This window comes from Hesperophylax consimilis, chromosome 4 (genome assembly GCF_061612785.1).
Source record: "Hesperophylax consimilis isolate HC1 chromosome 4, BYU_Hcon_1.0, whole genome shotgun sequence".
In the NCBI taxonomy this organism is placed as follows: Eukaryota; Metazoa; Arthropoda; class Insecta; order Trichoptera; family Limnephilidae; genus Hesperophylax; species Hesperophylax consimilis.
In genome coordinates this window covers 21,506,753-21,518,967 of record NC_142839.1, presented here as the reverse complement: position 1 = coordinate 21,518,967, position 12,215 = coordinate 21,506,753, and the positions used below count along the sequence as shown (strand labels likewise).

Genomic DNA, 12,215 nt, shown 5'->3' with positions numbered 1-12,215 from the left:
TTTTGTGCAAAAACACCTCAAGGGCGGGGGGGAAGATTATGGGGAAGATTTAACACGGACAACAAAATCGGAAGCATAAAAAAAATTATAAAAACTGTTTTTTATATGCCTACTCACTGTCAAAACCAAAACTTTTAATTAAATAAATGTATTCTCAACTGTGTTTTATATTTCAATGTTATGACAGCCTATTCACTGTAAAAACCTAAACTTTTAAATAAATAAAAGTATTCTCAAAGGTGTTTTATATTTCAATGTTGTGACAGCCCTCATCAGTCGCAAGTCGGAAGAGCCGGCCGTTGGGGAGTGTGCTCATTGAATTGAAATATTTCCAATATTTGGGGAAAAAATATTTTTTCCTAAATTCTTACAATTTTATAGGGAATTTTAGTTTACATGTTAATTAAATCAATACCTCTCTAATAATTATTTCATATGGAGAAGATGCAGATTTACATAAAACTTTGAGATCTCTTTCGACATTTATGTATTTTGAAACTAAAATAAGCATAAATAGTAGTGGTTAAACCCAGTAAAAAGCTCATAGTTTACTTATAAAATCAAATTATTTTAATCGTGGATATCCGCCAGTTTTTAAAAAGCCGTTCATATAATGTTTATCAACAAATTAGGGAATCTCAAGGGAAAATTCCCACATTGTAGGGAAAAATTGAAAGCCAGCTACCACATAAACGGCTAAGATAAAACACGCTATTTTTAATTTGTCATCGGGAATGTTCGTTGTTGTCGATCGGGAGACCTCGGGTGTTTATGCCCGGATATTAGCATCAAACCACTTGTTCAGTAACGTTTTGGCGGAATTGTCTACAAAATACGATGAGGGCGACACAGTTGACCAATTTTTTAACTATTTTAGTAAATTTCGACAAAATCGTTATCTCTGCTACCCTCTTAATGTTCAAGATAGAAATGATATCTACCGCTAGATGCGCTTCAAGTAGCTAGGCATTAATGTTCAAGATATAAATGATAATTACCGCTAGGTGCGCTTCTAGTAGCTAGGCATTAATGTACAAGATAAAGTGAGATGAGAAATTAAAATTAAAATGTATTATGTAAGTTACGTAGTAAATAATAATATTTAGATTTTTATTTTTAATCTATACTTATTAGTTAAAAAAGTGAAATGTGTATATATTTCTTTTAACTTAAAATAAATAAAAAAATGACGAATTAATAAGGAAGCAAATTTTAGTAATCAATATAATTAAATGCACTAAAAACAGCAAACGTGTGAACAAATCTCGTCAATTAAGTTATGTTCAAGAGTACGCATTACGCTATAAGCAGCATGGCTTCGCCTATTTTAGCATATCGCTCGCCATACTACCAATGGTAATGGATGGCGAGCGATATGCTGAAATGCCAAGTAACGAAAATAGAATGCGCTTATATCATGGCCTGTCACAGGCATAAAGCTCAATGCCGCTGTAAAAGTTACTGGACGATGAGATGAACAAGACGAAAACATGTAGAAAAACAAAAATGGTACCGAAGAGTTTCGATAAAATTAATGTAGACTTATTCGTGTCTAACTGCCTTACACATGAATACGTCTACAATCATTTAAGAAATAAAACAAAAGGGTACAACGTAAATGTTTTGTTTATTTTATTATTGTACGATGCGAAGACTAGACTAGTGTCTGTTGTTTCGGAGAAGTTTTGTTGTGTATATAATACGATCAGCATTGCCGGAAGACTTGGCGAACTTGGAAACTCTTCCAAACATAAAGATTTGGAAGCATCTAATATAAGAAGTTATGGCACAAACCAAAACCTACCCCGCTTGGAACAAAGAATCACGTATTTTTAGCCCGAGTTAGAAGTTGTGAATGTGAAGATGTTCCCGAAGCGAACCCCCCTAAATGGGGTTTGTTTGGATGGTGCCCCTTCCAGAGCGCGCTTTGGATCCACAGACTTAAACGAAAACAAAGTAACTTTGCGTTAATTTGAAATTTTACGATAATAAATCTAGAGGTCGTAAATTTACATCAAGAAAAAATGGAATAGTCTTTTCTATACTTTTATTAAGTTGGCATATTTCCCAGTTGGCGGCCGTAGGGTAGCAGCCATTTTCGCAGAGGCTTTTAACTCTGATGTGAAAATGGGAAATTTGTTTTAAGGGGCATGTGTGCGTGCGCCCTATTCCCTGTACTTTATTCTCAGTCTGTTGCCATGCTCGCAAATCTTCATTGTGGCCTAATTTTTTTTACCAAATAATTTATCGTGAGCTCTTGCCAAATTTTCAATATTCCTTTCGTTTCTTATAAAGAAATACTCTATTTCATATTAGACTTATTTTAGAGCTACTTTTGTGCGAACAAGGGTTATTATGTGTGTAGGTTCATTATTTGCATATGAATAAGTATGTAATTATCGTGTTACGAGGGGGGTATATAATAATAAGATATCAACGCTATATTAAGGCAACACAAAAAATAGGTTCGAGAGTTTCAGCTGTTCTATAATTGTGTTTTTTTTTTCTTTATTTACAGAACAATTTGCAACCTGCCCACAGCATACACAGAACACTCCAAATATTGTTTTGTTCCCAAACCGTAAGTTACTTTTATATATATTTAATTATATTAACATTATAAGCGAATACATACGTCCCTACTGACATGTTGGTGTAATTATTATTTAACATATTGTTGTAATTATTATTTAACATATTGTTGTTAATATCTTTATTGATGTGCATTAATTGGAAACATTAACGGTAAATTTATCAATGACCCTGTATTTGCTTTATCTCAAGGTTAAAAATAATGAACATGGGAGCTAATTTTTTTTTCAGTGTATTTGAAATCCATAAAATTCTTTAAAATAGTTTTTTTGATCACCGGTAATGATATATTAGTGCTAAATTAAAAGTATGATAACATGGTGATTTAGGATACCGCTGATGGTTCCATTCTGACCTCTACGTTTATTTCAATTATAAGTTATAAGTTATAACGGATCTCTGTGGCAGGACTCTATATGAATTTGCCACAGCAGAATCCCCGTCGCACATTAGCCACTCATCTAGATATTGGAGTATGCAGTATAGAGGGTCTGGAGTGCACGGTAAACCCTGGACTAGGGGCTACTGTCCACTATCAGCTCGGTCATCGTGGAGCGTCCTTCACGCTGGCGCCGCGCTGTAGCTGTAGCACGCTACTTCACTTTTACGCAAACATGACGGTATTAATAAGCCAGCGCCAGTATCCTCAAGCTGTTCTATATATTTATTTACGCAACGATGCGCTTTTAATACAAGCATAAATGTTAATATCTGATGGCATACTTGTTGGTTTTGATAGATCGTTTTCATAGACGGGATTTTCTTGGAAATCTGGCAAAGAAGGATTAGATACCACTAAGTATTCTGTTGGTAAGTTTAGACACTTTAGTGAAGATAACTTCATTTGCCTCTCATTCGAAACACAATCCTCTTTCTCAACTGAATTAATACTTCCATTATTTTTCCCCTTAAGCCCCTGCATAGCCAATTTCTATCGATTTATAACAAGTTTCACATTAACTCTTGTTAAGATTGAAGTTAAGATAATATCTGTACATTTGTTTTGCCGAAATGTTATCATATGAAATTCCCTCGATAGAAAAAAATCACAAAATCCGTAAAATATTAAAAACACCTTTTGTTCTGTTATTTAATATATTATAGGCATGAAAAATTCACAGTGTATCTTTAAATGCAACTAAAGCATTTGTCGTGATGTTTTGCTCAAACGGTTTTATTAAATATTTTCACCATTTTCGCTCAATTATTATCATTTTTTTTAATATCAGCGCGCTCCCTCTAACATTCGTATTTACATATCTCCCTTTCAAACCATCTTTGAACACGTAACACGGGGCCTTAAGAATTAGCGTGGTACATAAAATGGGTCAAATTGGTGATATTATGACTGGTTCCGTGTAAGTCACTTAAGTATCAACCCGCGTTATAATCAGTAATATTCGAGCCATGTAGCAGCGGAGGAAGACAGATATAAGACCGAAATGACTTACTTATAGAAAAGTAGCCCGTAGTAGAGTGTTTGGCATATCTGGGTGGGCCGGCGTTGCTCGGCTTGGCCCCAACACCGACTACTACATCGCTTCGGGATTTTTTCCCCTTACATTATTTGGACGCGTGCCAAAACTTGTATAAAAATAACTTCTATTTATTATCGGGCTAATGGTGGAGTTTCTCGGCCATCAAATGTTACAATCGGCAAGAAATATATCCTTACATAAATATTGACATTTAAAAGCCCTGTAAATTACTGAATCGGATCAAAATTTCTTACTCCTTTATAGAAGCAAAGCACAACATCTCTTAGGTTATACTTCAATAGATTATATTTATTCCCCTTTAAATGTTACACTTAATATTCCTTAGCAAAAGGCAATTAATTTATTAGAACTAGTTAACCTCGATTAGTTTAATAATTTAATCATTTTATTAAGCTTATAAAGTTGAGCTTTATTCGATATAGCATAGACACCATCTCCTTAAACGAACTTTAAGTATGGTTGTGAAAGTAATTCATCCATAAAAGTTTTATCTTAACCTTCATAATTAGACATAGGAAAAATTCCAGAAAAGCTCTATCGGCAAATGAAGCTTTTATTCGCGAAGACGGCGCATTTTAAGTGTGGCGCCACATGAAACTACTCCGCCAGTGTTCAACACGTCCCCAGTAAACAGTAAAAATATACTTCCTATATAGACATAAAACGAAAGTAAAAATTCTCCAATAAGAACGTTAACCGCCCACAGCGACACCATGGCTCCAAGGGGATAGTCTGGGCGGCCGCGAGGGGCTACTCACTACTCACCCTACACTTGACTAGACTGTACGCTATACAGTGTACAGCCTACAGTGGCAGACTATTTTGTCACTATTTATGGTTTTATTCACTCCATCGAGTTTAATGGACATGTAACACTTTTCACTATTTTGTGGGCTGTGATCTTCAAAATTCAGCCGATGGAATCCGTTATATGAATCCGATGATTCGTACAATTCCTTTTAATTTCCTTATAGACAACAAATATTTAAATTTGAGAAGATGATTCTTCACTTTTAAAAAATAACACGCTCGTACAACCAACTATTCTTCGAGTTTCTGATGGCGCGAATACATTTACGAGGCGAAACGCGAGCCGAGCCTCGAATTATGGGAAAGAAAGGACGCAACCGCAAGCGGCGTTTCGCACCTTTCTTTGCATTCAGTTGCTTCGTTCCTTTCCCATAATTCAACTCTCGGCTTGCAAGTGTATACGCAGCATTAGTTATTGATTATTTTAATAGTTCCCAACAGAACACATAAAAACATGACAGCGATGATTCCGTTTATTGCAAGAATACAGCATTACATTGACTGGAATTGAATTAGAATCAGTGGCGGTTTTCTCTAAAGTGCGTTTGTGCGGCGAACCCCCATTAAAAAGATGAGAAAATAAAACAAACTTGTTTTATAATAATATAAGCACATTATAGATAGCACGCTATTAAAATTTCGCCTTCAAAACCTGCGCCACCGAAAAATACGATACATATTCCAAATTTTGTGCGAGTTGAAATCCGCGCCAAACTCTTCATACAAAAGAATTTTAGCCGGTACAGATCCCTATGACGGTGACATATACAAAATTTGGTCTTTCTTTGCAAAAGTAAGACAAATTGTGTGCGCCGAACACGCGTTATGTTATCACGTGACCTCCGAACATTGACGAATGTAACCGAAGAAACCCGAGAACTTCGCGGTCGACGTTTGACCTTTAGGGAAGCAAGTGTTATTTTTTATGTTATATTATGGTATTTAACTTTGTAGTCATTTTTGTACATATTTTTGTTTTCTTGTTTCTGCATTTCTCCAACCGTTTGCTTATGGCATTTGCAAATCTACTACCTATTGAAGTAGACTTAGTAAATTTATTTCGTGCCACCTTTATTTGTTTTTTTTTAATGTTTTAAATATCTATTATATGTATATTCTACGAAATTATTCTTCTCGAAAAAACAATAATAATTAGCAACATACATTGAGTGCTATAAAAACATTAAACAATTTAATTCCTATAAAACTTTTCTCATTATCTAATATTTGTGTCTAGTGAAGTGATTTAAAAACAATAATATGTAGGTACCCCTCCCACTAACTTTATTTAAGTTGTGTGACTGCTGCCGTATTCGACTATTTGACGAAGGACAACAGTAAGTAAATTTTAATTAGATATGTTTTTTTTCTTCTCTTGAATTTCTGAACCCCCTGTTAAAAAGACCACGAACCGCCACTGATTAGAATAACATTAAGAATCGACTCCACGAAAGTATTGGCTTTAGTTTCAATGTCAGAGGTGTAGCGTGTTCCGTGAGACCATCCCATGCCGCCCCGGGGTGGCCACTGGGCACTGGTCGCCACTGGATCAGACTGGGCAGTGGGCACTACTGGGCAGTGTGGGCAGTGGCAGCTCCGTCGTATGCCCTTCTTACGGGCATATTAGTCTATATCGGTAGCCGGTAGCTGCGACCTTGCCCGCCCCATCCAATTACATCACGGCAGTTCCCATTCATCATGCCGTCCGCTCTAACTGCTGATTGCTGATCCGAAGTTCTTATAATAATACTCCATTTTATACGTACATTTTTAAAACTGTACAACACTTAACATCATGGCTTTGGGCCTTAGCAAATATTACAATAACGATTGACTGAACCGCAAATGAATACACGCGTGCCGGTTGGGCTCACCGAACACTATGTGAATAGTAATAAAAAACTTCCGAACATGATTACGTACTACGTAGGTATAAAATTTTAATACTATTACGTTGATGGATCGAATAAATCCACTTGAAAGCTCCGTCACTGCCTATAATAAATATTGTTTTTTGAAACTGCAGGAACTCACGATCGTCTGTGTATTGCGAGCGTAACTCGCGTGTTGAAGATTTATTGGATCATTCATTTAATGATTATTTCTACAACGAAACACTACTATTAGATTTATTCGTCGAACAAATATTGCTCGTCCTGTGTAAGTAAATAATATTGTGTACGTTTTTTGTTATCGTTGTTGATATCTGTATGGCAAATCATTGAGGGTCGCGATCCCAAAAAATATCGTAAAAAACCTTACCACCCCTTCACCACATATTTTATCGTTTTGCATTATTAACGTGAAATAATGTATAAAATTTAATAGTATCTACCTACCTACAACTATTTTTTTGTCTAATTTCTTGGCTCGCACGAAGGTGCGAATAAGGAAGCTTAGTAACGGATGCTTTGAAAACATTCACCCCATTTGGCACTTCTTGTGCGAAGGGGGCTTCACGTCTATGGTGGTTTTGAAAAACTAAATACAGAAATCGTATTATTACTTAAAAATAAGATTCTTGTGTGTTTCAAATGTCCACGTATACAAAACCTTTTAAGGGAAAAACAAACACAACCGTCACATTAAATTAAAGTCAGATAGAAGCTTGGCTTTTCAATATTTCTTTTCCAGCTATCCACTCTTTTCAGCATCCTTTTCCACTTATATTTCAGACCTCATGTATGAGTCTTTGGAGGCTTCATTTGTTTCAACTTGTTTTAAACACCCGATGATGTTAATCTGCTACTTATCCCAAATCGAAAGCCAGATGCATTCTACTCCTATCTTCTCAGAACAAACTGAAAATTAGGGTTGAACTCTATTAACATAATTTATAAATGACGTGAAAAGCTCAACATAATTTATAAATGATTTGAAAAGCTCACGTCATTTATAAATTATGTCATAAAGGTAGTTATTACTAGTTTGCCCATCGAATATTTTTAATCTTCGTCAAGGACTTGAGACTCGAACGAACACGCAATATGCGTGTAGTTTATTGATATTTTAACCGGGAATTATTTAGGTAAGTCATCCACCATACACCTAATTGGCTTTCAACTGTCTGGAAATAGTACCTATCACACGGCAAGGCAGGCAGACAGCATGGCCTGTCGGGCACTGGACACTGGGCACTGGGCACTGGGCAGTAGACAGAGCGGGCAGGTGGCCGGCTGGGCTAATTATTCCATGCGCCCTCACCTGATATAGTCCGGCACGTGATTCCATCCACACCTGCCCCACTCCCCTCGGATACTAGCCTGGTATGACCTGATCGCCTGGTGGATGCTAACTAGTAGCCTGACTGGCCGACCACCTTTGGTCGTATTTGGTGAAATGCAAATTATGCGAATAGAACCGAGGGGTTTTTGCACACATGTCGCTAATAACGCAACGGAAGTTGAGTTATACCCAGATTCACTTTCGAAGCTGTTTATGCGGCAAACAGCTTGCATGAATATTCAAATATCAAGATAACCTTGTGTACAACAGGAAAACAATGTGTACTTAGGGTTCAGTCTAGATTTAATTGAGTTATTCTGAATATTTTTTGGTTGGTTTTTGTAAATAAAGTACAAGTAAAACAAAAATATTTCCGATATAAACATGGTAGGTAGAGTGTAAAATAATTTTAATGGTTAAGCGGTAATTTTTTGTGAACACCTCACTAGGAGAACATGTGCTGAAGTGTTACCATGTTTTACATAGATAAAGTGTTATTGTATTTTAGGTTAGTAGTGGTCAAAGAACATCATAATAGTATATTGAAATATATTATAAATTCGTCGGATGTTTTGTACCTTGCGGAATTCAATTCACTGTTCTCGTTTTTAATATTTATATTTCGTAAGAGTTTCTTATTCCCTTGCCCGTGTTACTAAAATAATCTCAATACGTTCCGCTCTTTATTTTGAATGCCCGCAATTCAAGCACAGAAAAAATACATAAATTAACCTTTTTCGACTTGGTTAAGCGAACTCAGCTATGCATCCTTTGATCACGGACGATGGCCGGGCACGTTTCTGTATCGAGCCGTGTGTAGCGAGTGCAACGGTGATGATACGAACCAAGTCCCAGCCAGCCACCAGCCAACATCACGCCAAGCGTCAAGGCCTTCTACTCGGCCGTTCAGCCACCGAGCACGGAGCAGGGGGCAGGGGGCGGCGGGCGGCGGGTTTCGGGAGCTACTCTTCGATGCAAATACTAATTTATTGTGAAACATTTTTTGTTGCACTCGACTACGAGGATGTATAAATGGCAAAAGGCAGACCCGTGCAACGTTCTTGAGACGGTCATCTAACCTCGATTTTGATGCTTATAATAAGTTACAAAATCAACAATATTTTTTTATGCATTGAACACAATATAATATTATACTGTCACATAATATATGATGCAACGATTACAATTCCAAATCCAATGCATCATAATATAACTGTATCCTATTGGAATGTTTAAAGTTATCGTAGTTGCTGATTTATCTGTTTTCCAAAAAATACTTGGTTCACACCTCGTATTTTGATTTCGCTGATATTATAAAGCCTAAGACACATTTCGCTATACGCATCAACGCTTGTTTGGGTGTGGCCTATACAGATTGTATATTGAGGTGTCACACTGCGATATAATCTTCCTCTCTCTACGGCAGGGGAGGGGGTCAGATCAATTGGGGCACTGTCGCGGAATATCATTTATTTGTACGGAATCCATCACCTTGAGAGCGCGTGATCACGGCGCTCCGTATATTGATATGACCCTCTCCTACCGTAGACAGGCGAGGGAGTAGCATCATTTTCAAATATTACGGCATATCATCGTCGCCATGCCCACACTCATAACACACCATCTTTCAGGTGTGACAGGTCTGTATCGGGATTGTATGGAGAGCGATGTGATGTTAAACGTTTTGATGCATATAGCTTAATGTGTTGCCACTCTAAAGCGCTGGCCAATATAGCCACACAGTAATTTCCATATCCTAGACACGCTGCAGAAGTTGTCAGTTACAATGCAAATTTTCCGTGCCGTTCAAAGATATTTTATCGGTATATTTTTAAATACATTTTTCAGTTTTTTTCGTGTTACTTTTTCTACTTACTTCTTTCAATAAATATCTAAATAATGTTGTAAACATGTATTTACGGAGAGTTCATAATAATCTGAAAAAAGTTCCCCGAACTACAATGGATACTCCCTCAAGAATTCGAGACTTCTATTCGCTAGCACTGCTTTTCTGTTTCTGGCAATTAATAAAACAAATTTCTCTTATTTTCTTTCAATTTTTGAATGAGAATTTCTCGGTATAAGGCATACTCTAAGACGTCATCGCGCTAAACATATCTTCAACCTATTCGTGCTGTCGTCGCTTCTGCTTTCGCTAACATGATGCATTTCAAATTTCATTAAATCTCTCCCACTTCAAAGATTGAGTGCACTGGTTCTAAGACATCGTTGTGGGTAGCATTAATGAAATTATAATAGAAACCAGCTTAAAAATAATAAAATATCTCTCTTATGTGAACCAGTCTTCTGATAAGCGCATATTATAATATATGTATTTATATAATATTATTCTCGCGGACGTGTCGGCCATTGTAAGTTCAAGGATTTTCGTTCAGTAAGAATATAGTAACCACACAGGAAGTTTGTTATCGCGAAACTTGCATACTGAAATAATGTTCACCACCTTATCTCCTCTGATAATCTGGCTTTTGGTGGACTTTTTATTTATTAACGTTGATATTGTATATTTATACATTATCACAAACACGTATTCGGCGATTTTAAATACATGCTTTTCCTTGGTTACTTTAACTAAATATTTTTGTGTTTACAATTCATTCAATTAAACGTAAAGGAGTATGATGTGTACGCCGCTTTTGATTACAATATTATTTTAATATATTCATAACGATTTTTTGTTGAGCGGTTTTACTGGAAACACATTTTTCTCGCACTTAATCTTTGTGATTTTGGTATACCAATTAAATAAATATTGTAGCATTTTCAACTAACCTATTTACTTATATTTTCGAGAAATACTAATATGTTTATATAATAATACCTAAATGTATATATTTGACTTTGATTTCCATCCGACTTTCATCATGAAATCGGTAAATTTATTAATCAGTTCTGGTATTTATTTAATTCCATAATGATATAAAATAATGTCTCTGTCCGGATCACTTTTCTCGTAATAAAGCTCTTTTACCATCTTGACCTTTTTCGGTTTTGATTTGTTTTCCCAGAGCCCTCCATTTCTCATTTTCCTTTCTTTTTATTTTCTCCGTCGGTTTTCTGGTAAAATAAATGTAAAATAGATTATTTATTTTGTTCATTTGGTCTATGAGTTTAGGATATCTAATTTATTTTGTCGTAGATGTATGTATGTTATTTGTAGATAAATATGTAATTACATATTATGGTCCTTACAATGTTTCCGTAAATTTTAAAGCTTATTTTAATTGGTATCCGTCTGTTGTGAACCGTTTTGTAGTCATTGAATTTCGGTTCCAATATTTTGTCACGAAAGAGCTGTAACGGTCTGAAAATGTCTAAACGATCTATTTCGGTTACATTGAATATTAAGAAAGAATGTGATGAAAAGATTTTATCTGGTCTTTTGAACGATGTTCTTCCGGATAAAATGAGTTTTATTGGTAGGAATTACAATTGAAATATTTGTTAAAAACCGTGATCTTTCGGATAGCCTCCAATTAAATCTACTAATCCTCTGAAGATAAGCCCTCTAAAGACTTTCTTCGGCATTATAATTTACTGTCACTAAATACTGAAAAAAACATATGTACCTAGTTCCGTTTGCAATACACACAAATGATACCTATAGAAATATACGTGACAATTCCAAAACTAACAATAAAAATTAATTATTGTATCTCAAATTGCACAATATTATAAACATCAAACACAATCAAATGTCTAAAAGTAATTATCAATACAAATCTGATATGGAAGGACCAAATATGTCGAGTTGTAAAAAATATACATATTTTGAAACTGATAATTTTTGGTCGATAAAAAAATCTGTATTTAATATACTCGTACTACGCTTTGGTTCAATCAAGTTTAAATATGCTATCATTAGTTGGAGATCCGCTTATAAAACTAATCTTCTCCCAATAGGAGTTGTACAGAGAAAAATAATTAAAAGCATATTAATTACAAGCGGCGCCATTTGCTGTTGCTTTGTTCCTTTTCCATAATTCGAGGCTCGGCTCGCAAATGTATTCGCACCATTACACTTAAATGTATTTTTCCATGCTCAAAATTAAATTCTTCATCCGCACA

The 12,215-nt window shown here is 35.6% G+C and overlaps 1 protein-coding gene across 10 annotated transcripts in view; it reads left to right on the top strand.

The window, feature by feature from the left end:
- Positions 1-12,215, top strand: part of mbl (splicing regulator muscleblind) — a 464,503-nt gene that overhangs the window by 279,464 nt on the left and 172,824 nt on the right. For all 10 annotated transcript variants that reach the window (XR_016305787.1, XR_016305788.1, XR_016305786.1 and 7 more), the window contains one exon: positions 2,519-2,581. The gene's annotated coding sequence lies outside the window, so the exon portion shown is untranslated. The remainder of the gene's footprint in view (positions 1-2,518; positions 2,582-12,215) is intronic.